General features: G+C 40.1%; 1 protein-coding gene across 1 annotated transcript in view; it reads right to left on the reverse strand.

The window, feature by feature from the left end:
* LOC150089299 (non-canonical pre-mRNAs endonuclease FASTKD5, mitochondrial-like) overlaps window positions 1–15,423 on the reverse strand; it is a 237,230-nt gene that overhangs the window by 15,466 nt on the left and 206,341 nt on the right. The gene's annotated exons all lie outside the window — the stretch shown is intronic.

The raw sequence follows: 15,423 nt of genomic DNA on the forward strand, positions 1-15,423 counted from the left end.
TACAGCTAATAACTTGTCCCAGATAAGTATATGACTCCACCTTTTCAATTACTGCTCCTTCAGTCATTATGTCCCTTTCTGTGGCGTTCATCATTACTTTTGTTTTAGCCATATTCATCTTTAGTCCGAAATCCTTACTAACTGTGCATAACTAATTAAAATTTTCCTTGAATTCTTTGGGATTGTGGCTTATGACCACAATGTCATCTACAAATCGTAAATGGTTTAGGGACACTCCATTCACATTGACTCCTTTCTGCGACCAGTCTAATCTTCTGAAAGCTTCCTCAATGGCAGCAGTAAACAGCTCCAGAGATATTGTGTCTCCTTGTCGAACTCCTTTCTCGATTTTAAATTTCCTACTGTCTTTGTCTAGTCTAACAAAGGAGGTAGGGTTCTCATATATTTTCTTCAAAATAATAATATATGGGGTATCTATGCCTTGTCTTTCCAGAGTTCAAAACATTACCTTATGCAGTATGGAGTCAAATGCCTTTTCATAATCCACAAATGCCAGGCATAATGGTGTTTTATATTCATTTGCTTTCTCCATTAGTTCTGATATTACGTGAAGGTGATCCATTGTTGAGAATCCTGTCCTAAAGCCAGCAAGCTTGCTTTAGGACAGGATTCTCAACAATGGATTTTGCTGACTTTAGGACAGGATTCAACCAAAAGCCAGCTTTCGGTTGATTCTCATCAAGTTTTCTTTCTAATCTGTTAGTAATAACCCTTGTGAACAACTTGTAGATGTGGGATAACAAGCTAATTAGTCTATAATATCCAATTTCTGATTTATCTCCTTTCTTATGCAGCAAAACTATGATTGCATTATTCCACTGCTTAGGCGTCACACTTTTTCTAATGCACTTTGTGAAGAGCCTTGCCAGTTTTTGTGTTTTCTCTTCCTCCCAATTTTAACAACTCTACAGTAACTTTATCTTCCCCCGGAGCTTTCTGATTCTTCATTTTCTTCAATGCATGTTCTACCTCATCAGGAAGAATATCGGGTATGTCGTATGTGTTGCTAATTTGCGATCCACCTTCCCCACTGCTGGCATCATTCCCTCGCTTCTTGTATAATTCTCTATAGTAGTATTCTGCTATTTGAATTATGCCTTCTCTGCTATTTATAAGTACACCATCGCTATTCTTCAGTTTCAGTATCATTTGTCTTTCTGTATTACTGCTCATGGCTGCTGATTTAAGTCCTTTGTTTTCCCTTAATGCTTGTTCTACTTTTCTTATGTTAAATTTTTTATGTCCTCTCTGAGTCTCTTTCTAATGGCTTTGCATAACTCAGTATACTCAATTTTTTCCTTGTCAGTATTTATCTTGCTTTTCATTTGTCACCTTTGATTCATCATTACAAGTGTATCTTGACTAATTATTTCTTCTTTGGATTTCTTTTACCTCTAAGTTTCTTGGGCTTTATCACTTTCAGAAAGTTGTAATATTCCTCATTGATATCTTGGTCATGAGCAGTCTGCAGAAACTCAAACTTGTTCTTTAAGTTCCAGTTGATACTGCTTTTTCTACTCTTCTGTTATCTCAAAGACCTTTGTATTATTTGCTTGAGTCAGTTTTTCCTTTCCTTTCCTACATCTATATCAAGTGTACATCTTACCATTCTGTTATCATTTCCAAGATTTACCTTATTCAGGATAGTAATATCATTCATGATATATCTTCTGTTAGCAAAGATGAAGTCGATTTCATTAGTTGTTAATCTGGCGCCTCCCTAGCCAGGTGGGAAGGAGTAGCAGTGCACAGCACACGCTTCTTGATTAGACAGGGGTTCGAGCCTGTCACCACCAAATAAGGAGGATGCGGAAAGTTCAGGGAATGACCACCGCATATCCCGGTGCAATATGGCCTTAGTTGCTAATGCTCCTAAAAACCAAATAATAATAATAATAATAATAGTTGTTAATCCATTTGGACTCTTCCATGTCCACTTTCTGTTCACACTTTTCTTGAAAAAACCGTTCATTACTGACAATCCTTGAGAGTCTGCAAATTCCACAAGTCTTTCACCTCTTTCTTTTCTTTCATCAATTCCAAAATTTCCTATAGTTCCCCTTTCTGCACTGTTTTGTCTTTTCTCGACCATAGCATTGAAGCACCCCATAATAATAGTGTAGTGGGTTTTCTGCTCATCTAGAAGACTCAATTTCAGTGTACATTTCTTCACCGTCTTCATCATCATGGCTCAATGTTGGTGCATAAATCATTATAACCTTTAGCTTGTACCTCTAAGAAATCTTGAGTATTAATCTTGACACCCTTGGTGATGTACTTTTGAATTCCAAAATGTTTTTTAAATCTTTATGGACCAGAAACCCAAATCCACCTTCACTCCTTTCACTGTTTCCATCAGTGTACAGCAGATTTCCACTTGACAAACTTAAAAGTGATTCTTTATAGTCACCCCAAACCTGCTACAGGTATTTCATGGATTCAATAAGAAGTTTCATTTTATCACATGAAATGCATAGCCTATTGAAATTGATGGTAGTACATTGACATTATTAGCATTAGTTGAGGCAAATGATGCAAGAAAGCAAGCTTATACAGCATCAGCCAAAAAAAAAAAAAAAAAAATGCTTCCCATTTCACTGATTCATTCATTTCAAATGTTTGTCTAGTTCTGGCTTGAATTTATTTAAGGTATCAAGCCAGAACTAGACAAACATTTGAAAAAATCTGATGGAAGTTTATTCCAACAATAACTAAAGGTTCGCTAAAGGCAAACTTATGCACATCTATTCTATAACTGTATTTCCTCAGTTTGAATCTATACCTCCCCCTCAGGTTTGTAATCTGAGCAAAAGCAAGAACCCCAATAGCAATGAGCCTGCTCAATCCATTCCAGGCCTTATCACTTCAATCAGATCGCCTCGCATGTGCCTAGTCTCCAGAAGCTGTAATTTGATCATGTCTGCTGACGAGGCTACTAGAGACGGTCGTTTTCAAAGCCGCTAAGTGGATTTTTCTTATTTATTGATTTGAAATTATTGTTTTTCTAAAACTTTTGATTTAAATTTAGTAGTATAACATTATTTTGTGATTTTCTGATTAATTTGGTGTATTTATTCTTTACTCTGCCTTGTAATTGCATAAAAGTATCGGTAAAGGTTTCCACGTGTTTCAACTCCGCTAACCGTTCGTAATTTTCCCGCCTTTGTGATACGATATACCGTACTAGATAGCGTTAGTTGAACTTCGTTAGCAGTTAAATTGTACGTTTAAATAAATACATATAACGACTTAGATTACAAACGTAATATAATTAATTTTATTTAACATAATTAATTATACATATAACCACTTAGGTTACGTAACATAAATAATTAGTAAAAACAAATAATTAATACATAACTTGATACGAAAGTTATATAAAGGGATTTCGCAGATAACACTCGTTACTGAAACGTAAATATTTCGTAGATAACACTCGTTACTGAAACGTAAATATTCCGTAGATAACACTCGTTACTGAAACATAAATATAGCGTTATAACTGTGTTTGGATACAAGTTTAGGATTTAATTTTGTACAGAAATTGAAATTTTATTGAAAGTAAATCTAAATCATGACTCAAACCAGAGCAGCAAAGCAAAGGGCTCAAGCTAATGGGAATGCTGTGGCCCAGGGGAGAACTGAGGGGGGCAGTTGTCCTCTGAATCACAGCCTTGTAAGATGCACTATTTGCTTGATGTTTGCGGAGCAGTCAAGTATGGGACATGATACTGCCATGGGGGATGTCTTTGTGTGTGTGCGATGCAAGGAGTGTAAGGAGATAAGGCGACAACTCAGCGTTGTTATGGGCCTATATGAGAGCTTGAAGGATAGGGTGGATGCCCTCGAAGGATTACAAGTGAGGGGCCCATCAAGCTCTCAGCTGCCCACACCAATGCCACAGCTTGCACTTGGTCATCGCAGAACACAGCGGCAACCCCCAAGGCAGAATGCGCTGGTCCCAAAGGAACTAGTAGTTGTTGGTGACTCTATTGTCAGGGAAACGGGAAACATGCTTTGTAAAAAGGATAGGTGGAATAGGACCAGGGTATGTCTGCCAGGGGCAAAAGTTGATGACGTTGTGCGGATATCATCTTTTAAGGGCACAAAAGGTGATATAGTTGTACACGTTGGCACTAATGACATTAAGAGTAGGAGACCGGCGGAATTACTTGACAAGTACAGGTCACTGATGAAAAAAAGCCGTGAATTAGGGTTGAAATTGAAAGTGTCTGCAATTCTGCCCAGACACGATAGGAGGGAGTATATGATGAGAGCCCTGTCAATCAATTCGGCCCTGGAAAGATTGTGCAGGGCTCAAGGGGTAGAATTTTTTTCAGCCTGGTCTGTACTTGTTAACAGGAGAGACTGCTTCTACAGGGATGGGATACACTTAAATAGAAAGGGTGCAAGAATGTTTGCTGATGCTATCGAGGCAATGTTAGGTGGGTCGGAAAACTGCTAGATTGGGGGGATACAAGGACTAATAGATTAACAGTCGCCACTGGCAGAGGTGAAAGTGATTCTTGCACTGCTTCTATTGGAATGAGCCGCAGCCTGGAAAATAAGATGCAGGATATTTCAGAGACTGCTGGGAATCATTGGGGTACAAGTAAACACATGGGTTGTGTTAGGGTAGCTAAGAAAAAGAACAGGTGCATGTATACTTGTGTGTACACCAATGCTAGGAGTTTAGTAAATAAATTTGATGAATTTGAGGTATTGCTCAAAACATCAAAGGCAGATATTGTGGGGATTTCAGAGACGTGGTGTCACACAGATATAAGAAATGCAGAACTGGAATTTGGGGAGTACAATGTCTACAGAAAGGATAGACAGGATAGGAAGGGAGGAGGGGTTATGCTATTAGTTAAAAAACACATAAAATCCAAGGAAGTGAAGCCAGTCGACATCGCTGGACAGTGCAGTGTCGAGTCAGTTTGGTGTGACATAAGCATTGGGAGATCAAAATTGAGAGTAGGAGTGTGCTATAGGCCTAATGACTCTGATGAGTATAATAAGAAACTGTTCGGAGAAATAGAGTGGGCCAGTAAATCAGAGAGTCTTATAATGGGGGATTTTAATTTCCCAGATATTGACTGGAATTTGGGGGCTGGTCACTCACACAGTAGCAAGGCTTTTGTGGATTTATTGGATGATTGTTTTCTACATCAGCATGTTCGGGAGGCAACTAGAGGGAGTAATACTCTTGATTTGATTATCAGTAGTGATTCTTCATGCATTAAGAATCTGCAGATAAATGAACCACTTGGTGGCAGTGATCACAGTGTGCTGAAGTGGGAGTTACTCAAAGAGGTAACTACCATTAGGGGTAAAGGGAAGGGGTATTGCTTTCGTAAAGGCGACTACAATGGACTGAGACAGTATTTAAATTCTATACAGTGGGATCAACTGATGATATTGCCAACAGCAAATTCAAAATGGGAAGCATTCAAAGAACTTATCGTGGAAGCTACTAGGTTTACATACCAACTAAGAAATATTGTTCAAGGTTTAGGCCTAAATGGTTGTCAGATGAACTAATGAGGCATATGGCAGAGAAGAAAAATGCATGGGATACATACAAATTAACACGTGACACGGACGCCTATGATAGATACAAGTTGATCTGTAACCAAGTTACAAAGGAGGTTAGGCAGGCGAAGGCAGATTACGAGAGATCCTTGGCAAGGGATGCGAAGAAAAACAGCAAAGAGTTCTTTACTTATGTAAACTCTAGAAGGAAGGGGATGAATCAGATTGGTCCACTTGAGATCGATGGGTCAACTGTTGATGACCCTGCTCGGGTAGCTAACAAACTAAATGAATATTTTGCATCGACATTCACACATGAGGAGTTATTCAGCGAGGGGAATGCCAGAGGTGTATTCAACTCTAGCAGTAAGCTAGAGAATCTTGTAATAACTGAGAGCAAAGTGGAGGAGAAATTGTTGAAGATAAACACAAGAAAGGCACCTGGGGTGGATGGGATCTATCCAGTTATATTAAAGGAGGCAGCAAAGGAGGTAAGCAAACCCTTAGCCATAATTATGAGAGCTTCCTTGGACTCAGGGGAGGTACCCATTGACTGGAGATGTGCAAATGTGACCCCAATTCACAAAGGGGGATCAAAGGCTGACACAAGTAATTATAGACCTGTGAGTTTAACTTCTGTTCCTGGAAAATTAATGGAGGCACTGGTGAAAGAAGCACTGCAGGATCATCTAGACAAGACTTCAGTTATAGCTAGGACACAGCATGGTTTTGTTAAGGGGAAGTCTTGCCTGACCAATTTGATTGGATACTATGATGCAGTCACAAAAGAACTGGATGCAGGGAATAACTTTGATATTATATACTTGGATCTTAGAAAGGCTTTTGATACTGTTGCACATGGAAGACTGCTGCACAAATTGGAGCAGTGTGGCATTGGAGGCAAGTTGCTGCTATGGATAAAGGGGTGGTTGAGGGGGAGAAGACAGAGAGTGGTAATCAATGGACACTGCTCATCGTGGACTAATGTTATTAGTGGAGTCCCTCAGGGTTCAGTATTGGGGCCTTTATTGTTTTCTGTATTTATAAATGATATTGATGATGGTATATCAGGCTTAATGTCCAAGTTTGCAGACGATACGAAGGTTGGCAGGGTTGTCAAGGACACTACTGACACTATGCTGCTGCAACAGGATTTGGAAAGGTTGAGCAGATGGGCTTCGAGGTGGCAAATGAAGTTTAACATTGACAAATGTAAAGTACTACATATGGGAAACAGCAACCCCAGAGCAACGTATCAACTCTGTGGTACTACACTGACAGTGGTAGAGAATGAAAGGGACCTGGGGGTGGTGGTGCAGGCAGATATGAAGTTCTCTGAGCAGTGCAGACGAGCTGCAGGCGTAGCTCATGGTGTATTGTCAATGATATATAGGAATTTTTCTAGCAGGGATAAGGAGGTGATTATTCCCTTGTATAAGGCAATGGTTAGGCCACACCTAGAGTACTGTATACAGGCCTGGAGGCCTCATTTCAGGAAGGATGTAGAGCTGCTGGAACGAGTACAGAGAAGGGCAACTAGATTGGTGAATGGGACAAAGGGGTTCTCTTACGAAGAAAGGCTTAAGTTTTGCAAATTACAGTGTCTGGAAACTAGGCACCAGCGGGGTGATCTGATAGAGGTGTACAAAGCCTTGAATGGTTTGAGCATGCTCAATGCTGATGGGATTCTTCCTCTAGCTCAGAAAAATCACCTGAGAGGGCATAAATTCAAATTGAGGAAAGACAGATGTAGGATAGATGTGCGGAAATTTGCCTTTAGCCAGCGGGTGGTTGGTGGGTGGAACAGACTTCCATCCCTTGTCGTGGAAGTTGTTAGCCTAAATAAGTTTAAGGCTCAGCTGGACAGGTATTTCGAACGAACAGAGGGGTGAAGTGGAAGTGGTTATTTTTATTTATTTATGTTACTTTTTTTTTTTTTTTTTTTTTTTTTTTTTGGCTGATGCTGCATAAGCTTGCTTTCTTGCATCAAATGCCTCTACTAATGCTAAATGCTAATGCTAATGCTAATTTGCAGAACTTAAGCCTTTCTTCATAGAAGCACCCCTTTGATCCCTTCAACAGTCTTGTTGCCTGTCACTGTACTTGTTCTATCAACTCTACAACCTTCTTAAAATAAGGCTTCCAACCTGTATGCAGTACTGAAAGTGTGGCCTGACCATTGCCTTACACAAGGGGATAATCACCTCCTTATCCCTGCTTGCAAAATTCCTGTATATCGTTGACAAGACCCCATGAACTACTCGGGCAGCCTGTTTGCACTGTCAGAAAACTTCATATCTGACTGAATGATTACCCCAAGGTAATCATGCAGTCAGATAGGAAGTACATTTCTCTGAGGTTACTACTAACCATATGCAGTATTTTCCATTTGTCAATGTTATTCAGTTGCCACTTCTCAGACCATCTACTGAACTTTTCCACATCCTGTTGTAGCAGCATACTGTCATTATGTTGTTAACAACAATGCCAACCTTTATAGCATCTGCAAACTTGCATTAAGCATTAGCATTACTAGAGGCATATGATGCAAGAAAGCAAGCTTATTCAGCATCAGCCAAAAAAAAAAAAAAAAAAAAAAAAACACACACCACTCCCATTTCACCCCTCCGTTCGTTCGAAATACCTGTCCAGTTGAGCTTTAAATTTGTTTAGGCTATCAACTTCAACTACCAGTGATGGAAGTCGGTTCCACCAACCAACCACCCGCTGGCCAAAGGCAAATTTCCGCACATCTATCCGACATCCGTCCTTCCTCAATTTGAATTTATGCCCTCTGAGGTGATTATTCTGAGCAGGATGAAGAATCCCATTGGCATTGAGCATGCTCAAACCATTCAAAGCCTTACACACCTCTATTAGATCACCTCGCCGGTGCCTAGTCTCCAGAATCTGTAATTTGCAAAACTTAAGCCTTTCTTCGTAAGAGCAACCCTTTGTTCCATTCACTAATCTTGTTGCCCTTCTCTGTACCCATTCCAGCAGCTCTACATCCTTCTTGAAATGAGGCCTCCAGACCTGTATACAGTACTAAAGATGTGGCCTAACCATTGCCTTATACAAGGGAATAATCACCTCCTTATCCCTGCTAGAAAAATTCCTGTATATCATTGACAAGACACCATGAGCTACTCTTGCAGCTCGTCTGCACTGCTCAGAGAACTTCATATCTGCCTGCACAATTACCCCCAGGTCCTTTTCATTCTCCACCACTGTCAGTGTAGTACCGCAGAGTTGATACGTTGCTCTGGGGTTGCTGTTTCCCATATGTAGTACTTTACATTTGTCAATGTTAAACTTCATTTGCCACCTCTCAGCCCATCTGTTCAACCTTTCCAGATCCTGTTGCAGCAGCATAGCGTCAGTAGTGTCCTTAACAACCCTGCCAACCTTTGTATCATCTGCAAACTTGGACATTAAACTTGATATCCCATCATCAATATCATTCATAAACACCGAAAACAACAACGGACCCAACACTGAACACTGAGGAACTCCACTAATAACATTAGTCCTCGTTGAGCAGTGTCCATTGATTACCACTCTCTGTCTTCTGCCACTCAACCATCCCCTTATCCATAGCAGCAATTTGCCTCCAATGCCGCACTGCTCCAATTTCTGCAGCAGTCTTCCATGTGCAACAGTATCAAAAGCCTTTCTAAGATCCAGATATATAATATCAAAGTTATTCCCTGCATCCAGTTCTTTTGTGACTACATCATAGTATCCAATCAAATTGGTCAGGCAAGACCTGCCCGTAACAAAACCATGCTGCGTCTGAGCTATAACTGAATTCTTGTCTAGATGATCCTGCAGTGCTTCTTTAACCAGTGCCTCCATTAATTTACCTGGAACAGAAGTTAAACTAACAGGTCTATAATTACTTGTGTCAGCCTTTGATCCTCCTTTGTGAATTGGGGTTACATTTGCACATCTCCAGTCTATGGGTACCTCCCCTGAGTGAAGAAGCTCTCATAATTATGGCTAGGGGTTTGCTTACTTCCTTTGCTGCCTCCTTTAATATAACTGGATAGATCCCATCCACCCCAGGTGCCTTTTTTATGTTTATCCTCAACAATCTCTCCTCCACTTTCCTCTCAGTTATTACAAAATCATCCAGCTCACTGCCAATGTTTACTTTACCTACATCATTCTCCTTCCTGAATAACTCCTCATGCGTGAATGTAGACGCAAAATACTCGTTTAGATTGTTAGCCACCTGAGCAGGATCCTCAACTGTTGAACCATCAATATCCAGTGGACCAATCTGATTCATCCCTTTCCTTCTTGAGTTTAAATATGTAAAGAACTCTTTCCTGTTTTTCTTTGCATCCTTTGCCAAGGATTTTTCGTAGTCTGCCTTTGCCTGCCTAATCTCCTTTGTGACTTGGTTACAGTCCAACTTATATCTATCATAGGCTTCCATGTCACCCATTAATTTGTATGTATCCCATGCATTTTTCTTCTCTGCCACATGTCTCATTAGTTCATCTGTCAACCATTTAGGCCTAAACCTTGAACAATATTTCTTAGTTGGTATGTAAAGCCTCGTAGCCTCCAAGATTAGTTCCTTGAATGCTTCCCATTTTGAGTTTGCTGATGGTAACATCATCAGTTGGTCCCACTGTATAGAATTTAAATACTATCTCAGACCATCATAGTCGCCTTTACGAAAACAAAAACCCTTCCCTTTACCTCTGATGGTAGTTACCTCCTTGAGTAAATCCCACTTCAACACACTGTGATCACTGCCACCTAGTGGTTCATTTATCTGCAGATTCTTAATGCATGAAAAATCACTACTGATAATCAGATCAAGAATATTGCTCCCTCTTGTTGCCTCACGAACATGCTGATGTAGAAAACAATCATCCAATAAATCCACAAAAGCCTTGCTAGTGTGCGAGTGACCAATCCACAAATTCCAGTCGATATCTGGGAAATTAAAATCCCCCATTATAAGGCCCTCTGATTTCCTGGCCCATTCTATTTCCCCGTACAGTTTCTTATTATACTCATCAGAGTCATTAGGCCTATAGCACACTCCTACTCTCAATTTTGATCTCCCAATGCTTATGTCACACCGAACTGACTCAACACTGCCCTGTCCATCGATATCGACTGTCTTCACTTCCTTGGACTTTATGTGTTTCTTAACTAATATCATAACCCCTCCTCCCCTCCTGTCCTGTCTATCCTTTCTATACACATTGTATTCCCCAAATTTCAGTTCCGCATTACTTATATCTGTGTGACACCACGTCTCTGATATCCCAACAATATCTGCCTTTGATGTTTTGAGCAATACCTCAAATTCATCAAATTTATTTACCAAACTCCTAGTATTGGTGTACACGCAGGTATACATGCACCTGTTTCTATTCTTAGCTACCCTAACACAACCCATGTGTTTACTTGTACCGCAATGACTCCCTGCAGTCTCTGAAATATCCTGCATCTTGTTTTTCAGGCTTCTGCTCATTTCAATAGAAGCAGTGCAAGAATCACACTCACCTCTGCCAGTGGCTACTGTTAATCTATTAGTCCTTGTATCCCAACCAACTAGCAGTTTTCCGACCCACCTAACACTGCCTCGACAGCATCAGCAAAAATTCTTGCACCCTTTCTATTTAAGTGTATCCCATCCCTGTAGAAGCAATCTCTCCTGTTAACAAGTACAGTCCAGGCTGAAAAAAATTCTTCCCCTTGAGCCTTGCACAATCCCTCCAGGGCCGAACTGATCGACAAGGCTCTCATCATATACTCCCTCCTATCGTGTCTGGGCAGAATTGCAGACACTTTCAAATTCAACCCTAATTCACGGCTTGTTTTCAACAGTGACCTGTACTTGTAAGTAATTCCGCCGGTCTCCTACTCTTAATATCATTAGTGCCAACGTGTACAACTATATCACCTTTTGTGCCCTTAAAAGATGATATCCGCTCTACAACGTCATCAACCTTTGCCCCTGGCAGACATACCCTGGTCCTATTCCACCTATCCTTTTTACAAAGCATGTTCCCCGTTTCCCTGACAATAGAATCACCAACAACTAGTAGTTCCTGTGGGACCAGTGCATTCTGCCTAGGGGGCTGCCTCTGTGTTGCCTGATGACCAAGTGCAAGCTCTGGCATTGATGTGGGCAGCTGATATATATTCTGATATAAGCTTGATATATATTCATCAATATCATTGATAAATACACAAAACAACAATTGTCCCAACACCAAACCCTGAGGGACACCACTAATAACATTAGTCCACATCAGTGGTAATCAGTATCCACTGATTACCACTCTTTGTCTCCCTCCCACTCAACCATTTCTCCTTCACTTTGCTCTCAGTTAATACAAAACCATTTAACTCACAGTAAGGGTTTGATAAAAATCTAGCCCTCTCCTCCTTTTATCCATCGTACCAACTTGCCCTTAATGACATACTCTCCAATTTGTACAGTAGTCTTCCAGGTGCAACAGTATCAAAAGCTTTCTTGAAATCTAAGTATATATCAAAATTATTTTTTGCATCCAGTTCCTTTGTGATCACGTCATAGTATCCAATCAAATTGGTCAGACTTCCCCTTACCAAACCAAGGTGGCGTCTAAATTATTACTGCTATCTTGTCTAGATGATCCTGCAATGCTTCTTTAACCAGTGACTCCATTATTTTCCCTAGAGCAGAAGTCAAACTAACAGATCTGTAATAACTCGTGACACCCTTTGATTCCTCCCCCTTTGTGAACTGGAAATACATTTGCACATCTCCAGTCCATGGGGACTTCCCCTGAGTCCAAGGATGCTCTCATAATTATTTCCAAGGGTGTACTTACTTCCTTTGCCACCTCCTTTAATGTAACTGGATAGATCCAACTACCCCAGGTGCCTTTCTTATGTTTAACTTCAACAATTTCTCCTTCCCTTTGCTCTCAGTTATTACAAAACCATTTAACTCACTGTTAGAGTTTGATAAACATCTAGCCTTCTCCTCCTTGAATAACTCCTTTTGTATGAATGTAAATGCAAAATACTCATTTATTTCGGCAGATATCTGATAATGATCATCTATAGTCGAACCACTGATATCAAGTGGACCAATCTGAATCAGCCCCTTCCTTTTAGAATTTATATAAGTAAAAAGTCTTTCATGTTTTTCTTTGCATCCTTTGCCAAAGATTTTTCATAATGTGCTTCGCTTGCCTAACCTCCTTTGTGACTTGGTTACAGACTAGCTTGTATCTATAATAGGCTTCTGTGTCACCTGGCAAATATGCATCCCACGCATTTTTCTTCTCTACAACGTGTCTCATTAGTTCATCTGACATCCATTGGGGCTTAAACCTAGAGCAGTATTTCTTAGTTGGAAGAAAAAGCCTAGTAGCTTCCAAAATTACTTCCTTGAATGCTTCCCATTTAGAATTTGCTGCTGGTAACATCATCAGTAGGTCCCACTGTATAGAACCTAAAAAATCTCTGAGACCACTGTGGTCACCTTTAAGAAAGCAAAAACCCTTCCCTTTACCCCTGGCGGTAGTTACACCTTTAAGTAAATCCCACATCAGTACAGTGTGATCACTGTCACCTAGTGGTTCCTTTATCTGTAAATTCTTAATCCATGAATAATCACTGTGGATAATCAGATCAAAAGTGCTAGTCCCTCTTGTTGCCTCTCTAACATGCTACTGTAGAAAACAATCATCCAATAAATCCACAAAAGCCCTTCTAGTGTGCAAGTGGCCAACCCACGATTTCCAGTCTATATCTGGGAAGTTATAAAATCCCCCATTACATGACACTCTGATTTACTGGTCCACTATTTCTCTGTATAATTGTTCATTGTACACATCAGAGTCATTACGCCTATAACAAACTCCTACCCTCATTTTTGCTTTCCCAGTGCTTATGTCACACCAAACTGACCGAACATTGCACTGTCCATCTATATCAATTGGATGCACTTCCTTAGATTTTATGTGGTTCTTATCTAACAGCATAACCCCTCCTTCCTTCTTATCCTTTCTGCACACATTGTACTCCCCAAATTCCAATTCTACATACCAGATATCAGAGATGTGATATCCCAACAATATCCGCCTTGGATGTCTTAACCAGCATTTCAAATTCATCAAATTTATTTACTATACTCCTAGCATTGGTGTACCTACAAGTATACATGCACCCCCGTTCTTACTCTTAGTTACACCAACACAGCCCATGTATTTACTTGTTTCATGACTCCCAGCAGTTCCTGAAATCCCCAGTAACTGGCTTTCCCCCCTGCCGCTCATTCCAATAGAAGCAGTGCAAGAATCATTTCCACCTCTACCTGCGGCTACTGTTAATCTATTAATCCCTCCAAGCTAGCAGTTTTCTGACCCACCTAACATTGCCATGATAGCATCAGCAATATTCTTGCACCCCTTCTATTTAAGTGTATCCCATCCCTGTAGAAGCAATCTCTCTCTCCTGTTACAAGCACAGATCACGCTGAGAAACTTCTACCCAATAAGCCCTGCACAATCTCTCCAGGGCCAAATTGATTGACAAGGCTCTTATCATATACTCCCTCCTAATGTGTCTCAGCAGGATTGCAGACACTTTCAAATTATCCCTAACTCGCGACTTTTTTCAGCATTGACCTGTATTTGCTTAGTAAATCTGCAGATCTCCTACATTTAATGTCTTTAGTGCCAACTTACAATAATATCACCTTTTGTGCCCTTAAAAGATGTTATCTGCTCTACAATGTCATCAACTTTTGCCCCTGGCAGACATAGCCTGGTCCTATTGCACCTATCCATTTTGCACAATATATTTCCTATGAAATATATTGTGCAAAAAGGATTTCCCATTTCCCTGACAATTGAGTCACCAACAATAACTAGATCCTGTGGGACCAGCGAATTCTGTCCTGAAGGTTTCTGCTGTGTTGCCTGGTGCATAAGAGTGTGCTGTGGCATTGAGTTGGGGAGCTGAGAACTTGATGGGCCCCCATTTTAATTCCTTCGAGGGCATCCACCAGACTCTTCAAGCTCTCATAGATGCCCATCAGAATGAATTTAGGCAGCTTAAGGTCCATGTTGTCTTCTTGGAAATCCCCTGCTAAAGAGGTGGTACCATACAAAAATAACAATCCATCCAAAGGCTCTCTCCATATTATAGGCATGTCAAAAGGCATTGAGCAGGCCTTTGTGATTTAACCAGCTACAGAGATTAGAAGCACAAGTATTCAACAAATATGAGGCACCTAGCTTTTGTCTTAGTCCCTAACCTTACACCCAAAATAACAGTTGCATGCTTTTTTGTTATTTCAGTAATGGCACGCTAATGTGATGCAAATCCAGACTTCACCACAAACATAACAAAAATTATCCATACTATTTTCGCAGCATGCACTTATTTTGCTTAATCGAAAACAAATGTAACATGGACAGATGCCTGGGTCAGACTGACAGTCAAGACAGGAAACAGAGTGGCTCAGCACTAATGGATGCAGTGTTGCTACACAAACTGTATCACAAGGCCAAATAGCTGTTGACCAGCATTTTTAAGATGAAAATAACCTGTAGTAGAACAATATAGCAAAAGTCTGTAGCTTCCTTGTATTATATGGCTAATATCAATGCTAAATATTTGTTGTGTAAATTTCATATATCTGTTCGTGGTTTTCTGTTAACTTCTGGGAGCAACTAAAACAGTAAAAATTTTATTAATATACTTTATTATTTAATGTTTAATGCATTTTCAAAAATTAATATTATTATTAAATTTTTATTGCTGCAATTAATAAAATAAGTACACAGGCAGCCACGTAAGTATAGAGTATATAGATATCCATCAGTTTCATAAGTA

The sequence above is a fragment of the Mastigoproctus giganteus genome, chromosome 2 (assembly GCF_048544385.1).
Source record: "Mastigoproctus giganteus isolate SK-2022 chromosome 2, ASM4854438v1, whole genome shotgun sequence".
Taxonomy (NCBI): Eukaryota; Metazoa; Arthropoda; class Arachnida; order Uropygi; family Thelyphonidae; genus Mastigoproctus; species Mastigoproctus giganteus.